This window comes from Hypanus sabinus, chromosome 13, assembly GCF_030144855.1.
Source record: "Hypanus sabinus isolate sHypSab1 chromosome 13, sHypSab1.hap1, whole genome shotgun sequence".
In the NCBI taxonomy this organism is placed as follows: domain Eukaryota; kingdom Metazoa; phylum Chordata; class Chondrichthyes; order Myliobatiformes; family Dasyatidae; genus Hypanus; species Hypanus sabinus.
Genome location: NC_082718.1, coordinates 109,390,460 through 109,407,466, shown reverse-complemented (window position 1 = coordinate 109,407,466; position 17,007 = coordinate 109,390,460). Strand labels below are relative to the sequence as shown.

The 17,007-nt window shown below is 40.6% G+C and overlaps 1 protein-coding gene across 12 annotated transcripts in view; it reads left to right on the top strand.

Annotated features, from left to right (window-relative positions):
• The first annotated feature begins 1,388 nt into the window (after positions 1 to 1,388).
• Positions 1,389 to 17,007, top strand: part of LOC132404283 (apoptosis-inducing factor 3) — a 150,263-nt gene continuing 134,644 nt past the window's right edge. For 6 of the 12 annotated variants that reach the window (XM_059988441.1, XM_059988449.1, XM_059988446.1 and 3 more), the window contains exon 1: positions 11,123 to 11,546. The gene's annotated coding sequence lies outside the window, so the exon portion shown is untranslated. Of the gene's footprint in view, positions 1,520 to 11,061; positions 11,547 to 17,007 lie in introns of those variants that run through there. The other 6 variants (XM_059988443.1, XM_059988450.1, XM_059988448.1 and 3 more) reach the window with 6 other exon arrangements.

Genomic DNA, 17,007 nt, shown 5'->3' with positions numbered 1-17,007 from the left:
TGTGTGTGTTGTTTGAATTTCCAGCATCTACAGATTTCCTCATGTTTGCCCAAGGATGGAAGATTGGTTTGTGTGATGTGTTGGGCTATGTTCACGATCTTCTGCAGCTTCTTCTGGTCTTGGACAGGACAACTTCCATACCAGGTTGTGATGCACCCTAGAAGAATGCTTTCTATGGTGCATATATAAAAATTAGTGAGGGTTTCAGGGAACAGGCCAAATTTCTTCAGCTTTCTCAGGAAGTAAAGGTGTGTGGTGAACTACATATACCTGTCTGGACACGCCCCCCCGACTGCTCCTGTGGCTCCTCCCACTGACTGTGGCTCCTCCCACTGACCCCGGTATAAAGGCGATTGGAGCCTGAGCCTTGCCCTCAGTCTCCAGGATGTAGTGTGGTGGTCAATTGCTGCTTGTTCCTTCTTCCAGCCAATAAAAGCCCATATCTCGCCTCACGTCTCGGAGAGTTATTGATGGTGCAACAAGGCGCTGGTGGGCCTTCTTGGCAGTGGACTCTGCTTGGTTAGACCAAGTCAGGTTATTTGTGATATTCACACCAAGGAACTTCAAGCTTTTGACCTGTTCCACCTGTGCACCACCGATGTAGATGGGGTCCTGTGGTCTGCTACTCCTTCTGAAGTCAACAACCAATTCCTTCGTTTTGCTGATGTTGAGGGATAGGTTATTGTCTTCACACCATGCCACCAGGTTCTTAATTTCCTGTCTGTACTCTGACTCATCATTACCTAAGATACAGCCTACAATTGTGGTGTCATCAGCAAACTTATATATTGAGTTCGATGGAAACTTGGCTACACAGTCATGGGTGTACAGTGAGTACACAGCCTTGTGGGGCACTGGTGCTCAGAGTGATTGTAGAGGAGAGCTTGCCCCCTATTTTTACAGCCTGGGTTCTGTCTGTGAGGAAGTTGAAGATCCAGCTGCAGATACTTACATTTAATAATAAAGGAAAAACTTTTGTTTTTATCAAAACTTTTAAACTTATTATTAATCATGTTTGGATAGCAGGCATTAAGGAATTTAAAAACAATTAAAATTTCAGATGAATAGATTTTTGTGTGAAAGGCAAAAGGTGCCACTCGATAAGTCCATAATCGCTTTAAACTTTGTGTCTCTTTTCAACAATTTATTAATTTTTTTTCTAGATGACAATATAAAGATCACTTGTGGATTATGACCAATAAAAATAGTGAGGTTTTTTCATGTGTTGGTTTTCCAATCCTTATAATAATCAATGACACATGGCTGCTTTGGCAACTGTTCAAAAAGATGACAATAGAGGGTTCAGTGAACCTTTTAATTTAAAAAGTTGTGAGAGTCAATGGTTAACTTCTAGAGTAGTAAAACAGTCACTAACAATGAGGAAAGTGGCTGAACTTCGTTCAAAGCCGAGAAGGTTTTTATACCTTTTTTATTGTCACAGTTTACTTGTGTTACTATGCAGTTTCATATACAGTACACCTTAAATATATACCTATCCATTTAGTGGTTCCTCTTGCGGGTAAGTATTGAGACAATATTTGTTGTATTTGTTGGATACTGAAGGACCTGAAATCAGAACTGCAAATTATTTCCTTCATTGCTGGTGCACAGGATGATCTGCTTGGAACTGATCCCTTGCCACGCTCACTTTATGATTCTTGATGGGTTTTGCTATCTCTTTTTTTTGTACAGGTACTTATTCTCAATGAAGCATGTCACTGTATAGAATGTCTTAATTTAATTTGCATGAACTGGTGTAAATGGACCAGATTGATATGAATTGAACTAATAACTAGGTGGAAATTTGACATGTCTGAAGTCATCAACCCTCTGTCCAAACTCTACAGGAATTTAAAAATAAACAATTGGAGAGCACAATTGATATCCATTCCTCTCTTTGAATCTCTTAACTGAATGGAGAAAACTTTACATAAAATTCCAGCATATAACATGAAAATCCAATGTGCAGTTTTTAAACATGTCACTTCACTGACTGTGGCAACTGACTTATCTTGCTCAGTTGGAGGTTCCAACATCAGTGGGTGCAGCTCTCAGCAGTACTTACATTGATCCTGCCTAGGCCAGGGGCTCCATTATTTTTTCCAACTTGGGTGACTAAATGAATGTAGGATATTTTTAAATGATGGATATCTTTTATTTAAGTCTCCCATACATCAGTAGAAGTACATTTTTCATTTATTTACTGATCACTTGTTTATGCTCCTAATTGCTGCCATGGACAATAATACTCCCCAAATTCCTACCACATTGACTAGGAAGCCCCAGAATTTGGACCTGTTGTATATGAAAGATCAACAAAGTACTTCCAAGTCAGGATATTAAGTGAGTTGGAAGATAACCGGCTTGAGAACGTGTTAATGTTGGACTCATGCTGCAGACTCTGTTGGTGCGAGAGTGAGGTTAGTGACCAGAGACAGTGTATTTAATGAAGGGTAACATCTCAGCTATGTAAAGCCAGTAGAAGAGGAAGAAAACAGAATGTGGTGGATATTGTGTTAGTCATATAAGCTGCTTTGTTTTGTTTGGTGTTGAGGTTCTTGAGTGTTTTAGGAACTGCATTTATCCAGTCAAATGGAGATTATTTCGCTAGACTTCTGATTGTAGCTGATTGAATGGAAAGGATAGGTGGTAGATAATCAGGAGGCGAGTCACAAGATGCTCAGCTCTGACCTGTTTTGTGGCCATTTTATTAACCTGATACATTAATGTTTCTGGTTAGTAGTTATATCCTGCATTTTGATGGTAGGGATTTAATGCTATTGATTGTCAAGTAATTGATGGTTAGAACCTGTCTTGATGGAGATGGTCACTTCTGGTATTATGTGATGCGAATGTTGTCATGTACTTTAGCCTTTCCTGAATGTTGCCCAGGTCTTGCTGCTTGCATAAATAAATTATTTAATTTTCTCACCACCACTTTCTCAAGGGCAATTATCCATGAAAAATAAATGCAGGATATTTAATGAAAGCCAGATGCCCAAAAATGGATAAAATAAATGTAAATATAAATGTTATTTTCAGAGGTACATTAATTATTATTAATGTGTTGGTGCATGGCCAAGTGGTTAAGGCGTTCATCTAGTTATCTGAAGGTCACTAGTTCGAGCCTTGGCTGAGGCTGCGTGTGTGTCCTTGAGCAAGGTACTTAACCACACATTGCTCTGCAATGACACCGGCGCCAAGCTGCATGGGTCCTAATGCCCTTCCCTTGGACAACATCGGTGGCGCAGAGAGGGGAAACTTGCAGCTTGGGTAACTGCCGGTCTTCCATTAAAAAAACCTTGCCCAGGCTTGTGCCCTGGAAACTTTCCAAGGTGCAAATCCATGGTCTATTGAGACTAACAGAGGCCTACAATTATTATACATATATCGTAAGTGTGACATGAAGCACACAAAGGAATAGTTCTTTCACCAATATTGCTTGAAGAAGTTATGAGTTTGAAAAGAATGACTGGTGAATATAGGCAGTGGTTTGGGAGTCTGAATGGAATGGTGTACCAGATCTGAGCTGAGGGGAAGAAAGATTTGGGCCTGAGATTGACTGAAGGTAGGACTTGGTGCTGGTGCTATTGAGGAGGTGGTGGCTTAGAATTTTAGTGGGAACGGGGTGACCAACGTGTAATATTTTAGGACAGGAATTGACCTCATCCATTTGATGTGTTAATAATGAAATAATAGAGGTTTGCTCTGTGAAAGGGCTTACTGCATAACCATCGGTATTTTCAACAAATTTGAATTTATACAAGATAAATTTCTGAATGCATATTAGGGTTGGGAATTTCTGAAATGGGCAGCTGATCACAAGAAGCATTCCTTCAGTTTCCTAATGTCTGTTTCCTCACCATTGGTACAGCTCAGTACCTTAATCCCATGGCATTACATTCACAAGACAAAGAAGTTCTTGTCTAGCATCTTTCAAACATGAAGACATCCAGAAGTGTTTTACACCTAATAAGTGTATTCAGTGTTTGAATGCACAATACATGGGAGCCATTTGCACACATGATGATTATTTTATTGAGAATGGTCAGGAAATAAGTAATTCAAAACCACTGGAGAATTCTGCTTTGAACATTGTTGTGGAATCTTTTATGACTACCATTGTTTCACATTTTTAAAAAATTGCCTATAAATTTTGTAGCACGAAATGCAGACCAAGAGTTTCAGTGTTCGATGCTCACTCTTGATCTTCAGTTCTGTCTGTGTGGTGTATCTATGCTCTCTTTGTGATGTTGTGGGTTTTCCTGGGGTGCTCCAGTTTCCCGCCAGGTCCGAAGATGCGCTTGTTAGTAGGTTAATTGACTAGTGTAAATTATTTGTCTGTAGGTTGGTGCTGGGATAATAAGAGTGGATAGGTTTATGTCAAGTGGAATGCAAGAATATTATAAGTCTGAATCATGGTCCTAATACAACTCTAACCAGCCAGCTGCCCATTTTATTGGAGATGAGATGCAGAGCAGAGGAAAGTGTCCATAAGCAACCTGTTCCCAGGAGGTATATTATTAATTTAAATAATATAATTGTACTTCATGCCTCATTATTAAACCATTATGTAAAATTTAACATTAGACAGTGATGCCAATGGAAACTAAGGGACAAAAATGGTTATGGACGTGTTACTATTTATCAGATTTACATAGCTAACTTAGATCAGATAGCCCACCCATTCAAATCTTAACCTTTCTGATCAGTGTACACACATCCCAAATTTACTTCTGGTATGCATTTTCCCTTCCTGTCCAGGTTTTGTCCTTTCCTTAGGCTTTCAGTCTTAATCCATCCCATTCTATCCTTCCATCACAAGAAATTTAAGAGGAATTGTGAGTTAGCAAGCCATTTTTTTTCAGCTTTCCTGGCTGCAAAATGCCTGCTTTCAATAGGAGATGTAACCAATATCTCTGTCAATCAGATACGAAAGTTATGACAAAGATAGACTCATGGAAAATGAACATTTGATGATGGGCAGGGCAAGGCAAAGGGTGAGGTTGGGTAGGAGTGAATTGAAAGGAAGGTTTGTGATAGGTGCAGTAGTTGAATAATTAAATGTGAGAAGTATTAATATTGCAATATGGAAGTGGGTGGTAATAGAACAAGAGAAAAAAGCTGGTTTAATATTTAAAAGCACAAAATGCTGTCAGAACTCGGCAGGCCAGACAGCACCTATGGGAGGAGGTAATAATGACGTTTCGGGCCGAAACCCTTCATTCAACCCTCCTGTTGAAGGGTTTCAGCCCGAAACGTCGTCACATAGTGTTTTGTGGTGTTACAGTCTTCATCTTTTCACATTTCTTTCTTCAGTTGACTGATGGTTATGCTGATCAGCGTGGATGGTAATAAATTTCATTGCCTACTTTCATTAAGAAATGACTCCTGAGATAAGAAGTGTGATACATGTTTCCTGGGGTCTTGTATCATATTGTCATGTCCAGACTGCCAGCTTGTATTCCTTCCCCTTCCCCCACCCCTTTATTTGACATCTGCCCTTTATTTTCCAGTCCAATGAAGAATCTCAGCCTGAAACATCAATTGTTTATTTCCCTCCATAGATGCTGCCTGAATTGTTGAGTTCCTCCAGCATTTTGTGTGTGAAGATAGTTTAATGGCTTTCTCATTAGCTTCCCTTCAATGGGAAGATTCGTTGGAATAGAGAATTAGATAGATTAATGTTAGGAAGAGGATTGGTATTGGTATGACTTCTCAACTCCAAATTGCACTGGGACCAGGTGTTTGGTAGACCTCTTGGTTAGGATTGCAGCTTGCTTGTCTTTGAGAAGTCGTTTAAATAGTTGGCTAACAAATGTTGTTTGTTGAGGTTTGATACATCCAGGCTGAATGGGTTGATTCAATCCATCCATGATAAGCAAGTTTAGAGCTCATTGATGGGATTTCATTGAAATCCCTTTATTTTGAATAAGTAAGTGCACTTTCATTTGGTGAGCTTGCATGGTCCTCACTTTTAAGATCATAATCCTTTTGTTTTGAGCATCTAGGATTCCTCTGATGAACAGTAGGGTGAAGCTGATTTACAGTCCTTCACCAGATTAAACTGTATTCCAGAAATTCTTTGCATTTGTAAATTGTTACTGGATGAACTTCTATTCAAAATGAATGAGACTGAAGCATGAATACAGCTTTAGCAGGTATTCCACAAACCCAAATAACTCGACGTTAACTTTGAATCTCAGTGCCATTTCTCAGTAATTTCTTTTCCCCGTGTATTCATTCACATGGTAGGCACAATGGTGTCGTCTAGATGGCATATTGTGATAGGATTAGAACCAGACACACTTCAATTGAGTTCTGCTTAACTTTCACCAACACTGCCACTGAGACTCGAGCTGTGTTGGGGTGTTTGTGCAAAGCTGATGGATAAGGTCTGAAATTTCTCAGTCCATCACATTGCCCTAAATACTTTTTCCTTCTATGCATTTGAGAAGTGTCACATCTACCACCTGAAATGCACAAAGAGCACCCTGTTGACCTTTATCATTTTGTTTTGTGGATTAGGAGTTGCTACTAAGTGTAGTACTTGTGCAGTTAATTATAAAAGTAATACAAAGCTTTGCAGGCTGGAAAGTGTAAAATATGGTTATAAACAAACTGTTTGGAATGTTAGTAGAAATTGCTGATTTCTTTCAGTCCTCAAGTGTAATAATACTTTGAAATTAACTGACTGCAAATTATTACAAAGCCATAATCAAATGCAGTTAATGGCAGGGGGTTAATCCATTGTGGACAGCTTTGCAAGGAACCAACTCAAAGTAGAGATTGTAGTTAAATCACCGACTTTGATGGGATTTATTTCAATGCAAGTTACAGTGAAACTTTTTTTGGTAAGAACAAAAAATAGAACAGGATAATCAGTAGGTCAGGTAACATTAGTGGAGAGAAACAGTTTATGTTTCAGGTCAGTGGAAATGATGTTCTCTGCATGGGGTCATGGACCTGAAATATTAACTATTTCTATTCCAGAGATGCTGCCTAACCAGATGAGCATCTAAAATATGTTTTGATTTCATTTGATTTCCAGCATCTGTAATATTTTTTTCTTTTCAGTTCTTCTTAGACAGGCCCTCGAGTTTGAGGGTGCCTTGCTTCTGTTCCAGTTCTTAAATTTCTGAGATGGCAGATGAAGCCAGTGTTATCACTTTAGACTCTGCCACAGAGGGAACAACAGCAGGTGCTAAATCATTGAACACATGGATAGGCCAGGAGTGATGCCCTTCTTTCGTCAGTTAGCAATGTGTAATGTTCTCTCACACATTAAGGCTATAATCCTACCTGATCTGGACAAACACCAGTTTGCCTACCAGGCAAACCGCTCCACTGAGGATGCAATCACAACAGCCCTCCATATTGCTCTGACTCACTTAGAGGAACTGAACACCTATGTGAGGATGTTATTTGTAGACTTCAGTTCTGCATTTATCACAGTCATCCCCCATAAACTGGTCAGCAAGCTGAACTCTCTTGGCCTTGGTTCCTCCCTGTGCTCATGGGTCATGGACTTTCTCAGATTTGATAAGCTACACACTCTTCACACATGACTGCACCCCCATCTACACCTCCAACTCCATAATTAAATTTGCGGATGATACTACAGTGGTTGGCCTGATCTCAGATGAAGATGAAACAGTCTACAGGCTCGAGGTGGATCATCTGACGGAGTGGTGTAAGGACAATGACTTGGTCCTTAACACTTCTAAAACAAAAGAGATGATCATTAACTTCAGGAGATAAAAGGACAGAGTACACCCCCCCTCTCCATATACATGGAGAGGTAGTAGAAAGTGTGGAAAACCTAAAGTTCTTTGGAGCTAAGTTGTTAAAACACCTGACAAGGACCACCAATACCTCGTTGCTTATAAAAAAAGGTGCAACAAAGACTTTTTCCTCAGAAAACTGAAACAGGCCAAACTCCCACAAGAGCTGTTGCTTAACTTCTACAGAAGCACAATTGAAACCATCCTGACCAACAGCGCCACAGTGTGGTATGCCAGCTGCACAGCTGCTGAGCGACAAGACCTGCATCACATGGTGAAGGCGGCCCAGCGAATTGTCAGGATGGAGCTCCCAGGACTCGACACCATCTATTCCAGCAGACTCAGGAGGAAAGCAATCAGCATAACCAGAGACACCACACACCCCGGCCACTCCCTGTTTGACCCGCTGCACAGGTTCAGGACACTAAAAGCCAGAACAAATAGACTGTGGAACAGCTTCTACCCCAGAGCTGTGGCCTCCATCACACCACTCCCACAGAGCAATGATTGAAATTGTGAGCACACACATTCACACACAAGGACTCAAATACTTGCACTAACTGCACTTTGTACATTACTATGATATTCTGGTGCTGTTGCAACTTATTTTCTGCTACTTATCTATTTAATACAGTTTTTTAAAAATTACTGTCTTGTTTTTATCTACTGCTTCATTTAATTGCCTGAGAGGAAGCTAAACAGAGTTTCATTGTACCTATGTATAATGACAATGAAGATCATTCAATTCAATTCAATAATAGTAAGAGCTACAATGCTAGTGGAATATGAATACATCAACACTGCCTGAGCGTGGGTTTATCTGAATAATTCATGAATTCTCAGTGTTTGGGAAGCACAGTGTTGTTGAAGTGTGTGGGTTCTCCAGCACTGCTGAAATGGAATTTCTAGCTTGTGGAAAAAGTAAGAAAATAAATAATCTGTAGGTCTTATCTCTACATCTCTCTTCTGAAGTTCTGTTTTTTTTAAATTGCAGATAGAAGAGACTGCAGATGCTGGAATCCAAGGCAGCAAATACTGCAGGAATTCAGCAGGTTGGGCACCATCTGTGGGAGTGAGGGTTGTTAAGGAATTGTTGAATGACAGTTATTAGAAACCTGTCCTGATGAGAAATTTTGACACAGAACATTGATAAATCCCCAACAGATGCTGCCCAACTTGCTGAATTCCTCCAGCAGATTGTTTGTTACCCTGGTATGTTACTTTTGTTGGCTGTCATTTTCTCTCACTTCTTTGGAACTGAGCTGGTAATTTTGTGTAGTAACAAGTTGTCATTCAGATTCCACATTAAACCATGACCTCATCTGCCCTCATAGATAGATATTAATGGAAAGGAGGAAAGATTCTAACCATCTTCATCATGTTACCCTCATTTCCTATATACTGTTAACTTCTAGATTAATGATTTGGTAGACTTTGTTCCTTCAGTTTTTCCTCATTTTGTGAAGATTTAGCCCTCAGACTGAAACCCAGCTCAAGGTTGCGAGAGTGAGCTTCACAGGAATCAGCTTCCCTATCATGGGCACAGGTGGATTTTCTGGCATTAGCAAACAAATACAAATATGTCTGAGTCACATTACAATTTATACCTTCATTGAGGAACCTATCCAAGATTGTTCTTAGACCTGTGTGTAGGATAAAGGGAGGAAAATAGAAAAAGGCTGCAGCAGCAGTATGGAGCTGATTATACCCTTTTTGGATAATGTGAATTTCATCCTATCACCTGTTGCTTTTGCAATATGGATCACATAGGTTCATACATTATATGGGTTCACAGTCATGACAGCCCACTTGAGTAGGTTTGTTGATTTTGGACAGGCATATTGAAGGTGACAATGGGTCTTCTGGAACATTTGTCACCAAAAATCCAGATGAATGTAACAGAAGTAGGAATGAAAAATGCTGAATATTGTCTGCATATTAGAAAGTAACAGCTCATTTCCTCATACTGACTTCAATCATCCTAAAGACGCTTGTTCCATGGTCCCAATGCTTTGATCAACAGAGGCAATAGCTGAATCTAGTGACTTTGTAGATTATTGTTAGTCACTGCCTTCATTTTCATTTGTCAGCTGTTTTATTTATCTATGAACCTGAGTAAGGCAGAATTTTTTGTTTGGGGTAAATGGCCAGTCAGTCAACAGTGGCTACTCTTTTGACCTAATAGGTAGAGTTAAATACCATTTATTTGTCTTATTGGGAACATAAATATCTGATACATTACAATTTTGATGGTAAAATTAAAATTGTAAGTTAATGAGGTTAATTGTTGAGTTAGATGATGAGGAGAATGCTTTGTCAAAGGATAACTGACCCTGTAAAAAGGCAATTGAGGTCAGGCTTCAGATAGAGAAATTCTTGCTCTTCCATAGAGCCTTTCATCAACTTAGGGCATCCAGAATGAGAGACCTGGGAAATATTGCTACTGCTGTACTATATAAGCAAAACATGTCTGACAGTTTGTGCATAACAAATATTAAAATAATAATCAGTTTGTTTGTTTTGGTGATCTTCATTCAGGGGTAATTTCAGGGACAATAGGGTAAGTCCAGTACTGTACATCAAAAGAGTACCATGGGATACAGTATATCCACCAGTGAGAATAGATGAGGCCTCATATTTACAACCCAGTTGGAAAACAACATCCATGACACTGCAGGGTTCCCTCAGTACTGCACTTAATGTGCCTGTCTAAAATATTGTGGTTATATCTCTAATGTGTGACTTGAACTGAGGACCTTCTAATTTACAGTAACCACAGTTGACAGAACATACCTCTGGAGAGCAGTCAGTTATTGAGTGTAGTAAATCGATAGATAATTGTCAGAGAATACACTACAACAAAGGAATTGAGTATATGGTGATATGCAGTAACTACCTTTGGCACCACCTTTGTTATCAAAACAATAACATCATTTGAATTTACAGTACTTTCATTTAGCAGTACATCACAAAATTTGTTCAGGATAAAATCATCACAACTGAGCAGTCAAACTGCTCTTTAACAGCAAGAGAGTTCATTGTTTTACATGAAAGTAAACAGTTAAAAGAGACTGACAGCTGTCAAATCTTTGTCTCAAATCCTTAATTAATTGATACACTTTTGTTCTTAATTTTTAATATAGCCTACTTCCTAATATCAATGCTTACCACCAGTCTGACCCCCCCTCCCCCAACCATCTCCTAGATTTGCTCCTACTTCCCACATGAGAGTCGGCAGGAATATTAATCAACAGATTTTAAAGGTAAGGGAGCTTCCCATCCCTAGAGAGCTGCCAGGCTGTGATGTCATTGCAGCATTCACATGGTCATTCGATGGGAATGACAGTCAAAGGCGTAAGAGAGAGTATGAGTCAGCCTTTCTGGGGATAGCAATCTGCTGTCAGGACCTTGGAAAGAGAGAGGGGAGGGGCAGAGAAGAGAGGAGGAGTAAGGACTAATTCTCAATTCGTGCTGTGCTTACATCCTGCTACTTCATCAATGCTGCATATTGTCGAGGGCTGGCTGGCAGTGCTCCCTGCTGCATTCCACTTGCTGGTCTTTCTTTTCTCCTTTGCTGCAGAGACTTCAGCCTCATGTGATTATCATTCAGGAAATTCCTTGGCAAACATATTTACTACCAGACTGCCACAAGCTGAAGACAGAGACTCACAGCAAAGGAAGAAATCTGTACTTCTGCTTTATATAAGAAAATAAACATTACGAAGTGTCTCCAATCATTCTGTATTAGCGGCTTTGTACTAGGTAAGTGCCATTGAGGCTGCATCTCTGTGAATATTAGGTGTCAGTTTTTGGTTGTGACTAACTCTGTCCCTGTTTTGTGAGAATGGCTTATTGCTGGTTTAGCAAAATGCACCGTGCTTTGCTCTGTACATGGCACAGAATTAGAATCACAGAAATAAATAATTCCAGCACTGCAACCTTAATTATAATATGCTATTTGCTTGTAATTGTTAGCAGTATATTTTAAAGCATGGGCTTTATTTTCTATAGAAACTAGTGTATCCTCGTGTCAGCAATATTGGATGGCAGAAAGCAAGACACCATAGACTGTTTAAATGGACATAGCAGTCTAGTGAGCTGAGATTTTATTTTTGACTTTGCATTAAAGGATTCATTCCTGTTCTGTATTTACAGTGAATAGGAGCAACCAGGCAAATTATTTGAGTATATGCAGTGTGTATTTGGTTCTAGTTTTGAATGGTTTGCATTGTAGTTTTAAAGTGTTTGGGTTGCAGAAAACTGAACTAAATTTTCTAGCAGTTTATTAACCATTTGGTTACTGCAAAATATTTCAACATTCAGCGTACTGTGGAAAATGATAGGATAGTTTGCATTCATAGTATTGAAGGTAAATAAAAGTCGAGTGATTATGATCAGATAACTTATTTGTATTCTTTTAAATCTGCTTGAGAGGACATGGAGCCTTGGTTTAATGTTCAATAGGAAGAATGTTAATATGGGGAAACAGAGGTTTCATGGAATTAAATGACCTGCATACAGTGAGTTACATAGGTACTAACACAGTTGCTGCTATTTAGGGCATACAGAGTTTACACAAAATTATTCAGTGAAGTACATATAGCACAACCAGTTGCTATGCCCTAAGGATTAATGATATCAAGCGTGGAATTAGGACAGAAAAACATACTAATATAGGACAATATTTGTCCTCAAGTTACAAAAAGGAAATAAAAGCTAAATTAGCAGATTTTATTAGCTAAATAAAATCCATTACTTATATGAAGGAATGCGGATCTCCTGATAGTAGATGGCATGAGAATAGATTATTAGTTGTCATTTGTATGGTGTAAAATAGATCCAACAGTCAGTTACTTGTGGAACACCATCCATCTGGCAATGAGTTAGGTCCAGAAACTTGAGGAGTATATTTCAGTGAGTTAAATCAAGTGCACTGGATAACAGTCAGTGAGTTAAACTGGAAATGAAGGATGCTTGGCATTGACTTTAATCCAGAGCAGTAACATACAGTGAGCTGGATAAGTTATAACAACAAGCAGTGGATGTTGAAGTGGCAGGCAAATTCTGGTGGATTCTATAGGAGAGAAGAATAAACCTAGCCCAGTGATATTTGAAATTTTTCTAGACATTACAGGCAATACTTGTTTCTAATTGGAATGGTATCGATGAATAAAAGCTATTCTGACCATATGATATTGAGGGCCATAACAATAGAAGTGTTACATCTGTATATTTGTTTACTGGAATATAATGTAGAACAACATGAAATCAGCAATCAGGTTTTACACAGAGGATAACAGAGTGCTTGCTAATTTCAAGATGACTGAAATGCATTAACTGTATTTTCTTAGCTGATCTCTAATTATGTTGAAACTCTTTGTCTTAAATATTCCAGTGAGCTGAATCTTGTCAACTAAGTGTCTACATGTTCTTATTAACTGTATCCCAATTTAACATGGAAGTTTTCATAACTGGTTTTGCAAGATCTATCTTGTTTGGCTCAGTTTGTACTTGGCTAAAAATGAGCAAATGTAAATTAGGGAAAGAAGTAATAGCCATCTGAAAACCATGTTTGTTCTTCTGACTGCAGTGAGCTGTTGTGTGCAATTGTAAGCAGAGTCCCTTTAAGACAAATTTTGTATTGTATTGAAATGAATGTAATACTGTGTGGGTACATTTGGATAGCAGAAAGCAGGGCACATCAGATAGTATTTATGTGGACATTGCTGTCTAATTAAAACAGATATTTTTCACATTGATGTCAAGGATTAATTGCAGCTCGGAACTTGTAGTGAATGAGAATAAGTAGGCAGTACTTGACTAAATGGTCACTTTGTGTTGTATTTCTGACATGGCTGGTTTGCACATAGTCGATGTGAACTTTTGGGGAGCGTAGTTAACCATTTAGCCACTGGAAGATATTTCAGCATAAAATATAGAGTAGATGACAACAGGGTAGTTTTCATGACTAATATAGATTGTAGCTCCAAATTATGAGAAGAATGATGTGACCTGGCATGATTGTGAGCAAATAATCTGTTTTAATATTATTAATTAAGGGATGAATATTGATTAGTACTTGAGCCAAATGGTGCTGTGATACCTATGATATCAGTTTTATACCTAATTGAGATTAGCACAGTGAATGCCAAAGATCCACAATTACTCTGAGTAAACAAATTTCTCCTAATTTTGGGTCTTAATGTGACTAACCTCTCATTTTAAATCTTAAGTCCATACTTCTGGACTTTAGAAAATAGGTCAGTTGCTCTAAGGATGTTAGAGCAAGGATGTTAGAACTGAGAAATGATCATTTCTCAGTTTTCTAAATCCAGAGAATATTCAATTTAATTTCTCCATGTAGGACAACTGTTCTTCCCTTTGTTGCACTGCTACTGAGACAGGGACATATTACTCTATATTACATAGCTCAGATTAATCTTCCTTGATTTGTGTATAAGGAATCAAATTCCTCTGAATGCCAATGCTCATCAGTCATGCACCTTTTAAAAATTTTCCGCAGCTAATAAAACTTGGCTCTCGGTTAAGACTCACAATGCACTAAGCAAGTGCGGTGATGCTAGTGATTTGTGAATAGAATCCTGGTTTGAGAGAGTGCCATGTATTTTCCAGTTGAGATATTATTAACAATTACTCAACAGATATACTGTACTTGCTTTAATGTGACTAGTCAGAGCATTACAGAAGCAGGAGGATAGAGTAATGTTTAAGCGAGAGGATACTGATTGATTCAGTTACATTCTTAATAAAGAAAAACAACTGACTCAATCTTTTTCCAGGTTGCAATAAATTTCCAATGAAAATAACTCCAGCCATTTGAAAGAAGACCTTTGTTATTGATGGTTGGATTTGAGTCACTTTCTTGTGCAGAAAATTAAAACAAAAATTATGGAAATCAGAGAGATTCTGTGGAAATTTAGGTTAATGGCCTTTCATCAGAACAAGTGAAATGTAGAACAAAACAGGTTTTAAAGTATAGAGAGAGTAGAGAGGGGAAGGGAGAATTGTGGAGCAATGACAGTTCATGGCCAAAATGGTGTTGCTTATATTCCACTTCACTTTCCTCCTCAATTGTGTGAAAGACAATAGGGTTTAAATGATTAAGAGAAGGTTAATAGTGCAAGGTGAAAAAGAATGATAATAGCATATGTACATAAACAGGTTTAGGGAGATTGTGGTGAACTACATATACCAGTCTGGACACGCCCCCTGCTGACTGCTCCTGTGGCTCCTCCCACAGACCCCTGTATAAAGGCAATCGGGGCACTGCTCCTCCCTCAGTCTCCAGGATGTAGTATGGTGGTCACTCACTGCTTGTTCCTTCTTCCAGTCAATAAAAGACGATATTTCGCCTTACGTCTCAGAGTGAGTTATTGATGGTGCATCACTTTTATTGACTGGAAGTTTTAAAACATGGAAACCGTTTTACGTCCGGAAAGATTGGATTTGGACCCCCAAGACCCTGAAGCAGCTCTTGCTTTTGAACTCTGGCTTGCATGCTTCCAGTCATACTTGGAGGAGGTTCGTGCAACTGAACCCGCCATTATGCACAGAATTCTCCTCTTGAGAGTCACCCCAAAAGTTTATTCATTTATCAGAGACCTGCCGACCTATGAAGGGGCACTGGACGCCCTCAAAAGACAGTACCTGCGGCCGGTGAACACCGTCTACGCAAGACATCGTTTAGCTACTCGACGACAGCAGCCTGGAGAATCGAGCGCCGAGTTTCTCCAAGCACTACAGACACTCGTCCAAACTTGTGACTGCAAAACGCTCACGGCAGAACAGCATGTGGAGCTGCTAGTACGAGACGCCTTTGTGACAGGACTGAGGTCAGTGTACGTGCGTCAGAGGTTGCTGGAAAAAGCCGATCTTACCTTACACTCGGCGATCGAGACGGCCGACACTCTGGAAGCTGCTCTGCACAACGCTGACGCAATAAGCTGGTTCCCGCGAGCGAATTCGCCAACGCCACTGCCAGTCGCGATTCCACGAGCTCCCCGAACCCGACCACGGCTGCAGCCCGTCAAAAGCCCGTGCTGTGTTATTTCTGCGGAGTTGGAAAATATCCCCGACAATGCTGCCCGGCGCGAGAAGCGACCTGCCCCAGCTGCGGAAAGCGGGGCCATTTCGCCAGGGTCTGTAAGTCTAAAATACGAGCAGAGTGCAGCGCTGCGGGTGAGACATGGGGGCTGCCATCTTGCATGCCCGGATGTGGGCGACCATCTTTGTCAGCGTCAACATGTCCCACCCCCGACCCGCCGGTGCTTACCGGGCACCAAGACGGCTCAACTCTGGCCACCGTAACCCTCGACCAAAGTGCCCCACACCAGCTTGCAAGATCAATGATGGACATCCTGGTGGAGGGGCACAGGACTAGATGCCTGTTTGACACAGGCAGCACTGAGAGTTTTATTGACCCGGACACAGTGCAACACTGCGGACTCGTGACACGGCCGGTAAGTCGGAGGATCAATTTGGCTTCTGGGTCGCATTCCACAGACATCCGGGTGGGTTGTGTAGCGATATTGGTGGTGCAAGGCACAGAATATCAGAACTTTGCGCTACTGGTCATGCCTCAACTGTGTGCACCTGTGCTATTGGGGCTGGACTTCCAGAGCCATCTCGAAAGTGTGACTATGGCATATGACGGGCCCCTCCCACCACTCACTGTCAGGAATCCTCAGTTTTGTGGGACTTCATCATATACCCCACTACTGACCACACACACACACACCGACCCACACATCCCACCCAGCACCATGCTGACAGCTGCGCTACCGACACCACTTGCAGTCTCTCCACCCTCAAGGTCCCTCCCCCATCGCTGTTCGCCAACCTGACCCCCGACTGTAAACCTGTGGCAACTAAAAGCAGGAGGTACAGTGTGGGGGACAGGGCCTTCATTTAGTCAGAGGTGCAGCGGCTGCTCAGGGAGGGGATCATTGAGCCAAGCACGAGTCCTTGGAGGGCCCAGGTGGTTGTTGTTCGGACTGGGCTAAAAGATAGGATGGTCGTGGACTATAGTCAAACCATCAATAGGTTCACGCAGCTTGACACGTACCCCCTACCCCACATTGCGGATATGGTCAACCAGATAGCTCGGTACAAGGTGTACTCGACAATAGATCTGAAATCCACTTATCACCAGCTCCCCATCCGCCCAGAGGGCCGCCCCTACACTGCCTTCGAGGCGGGCGGC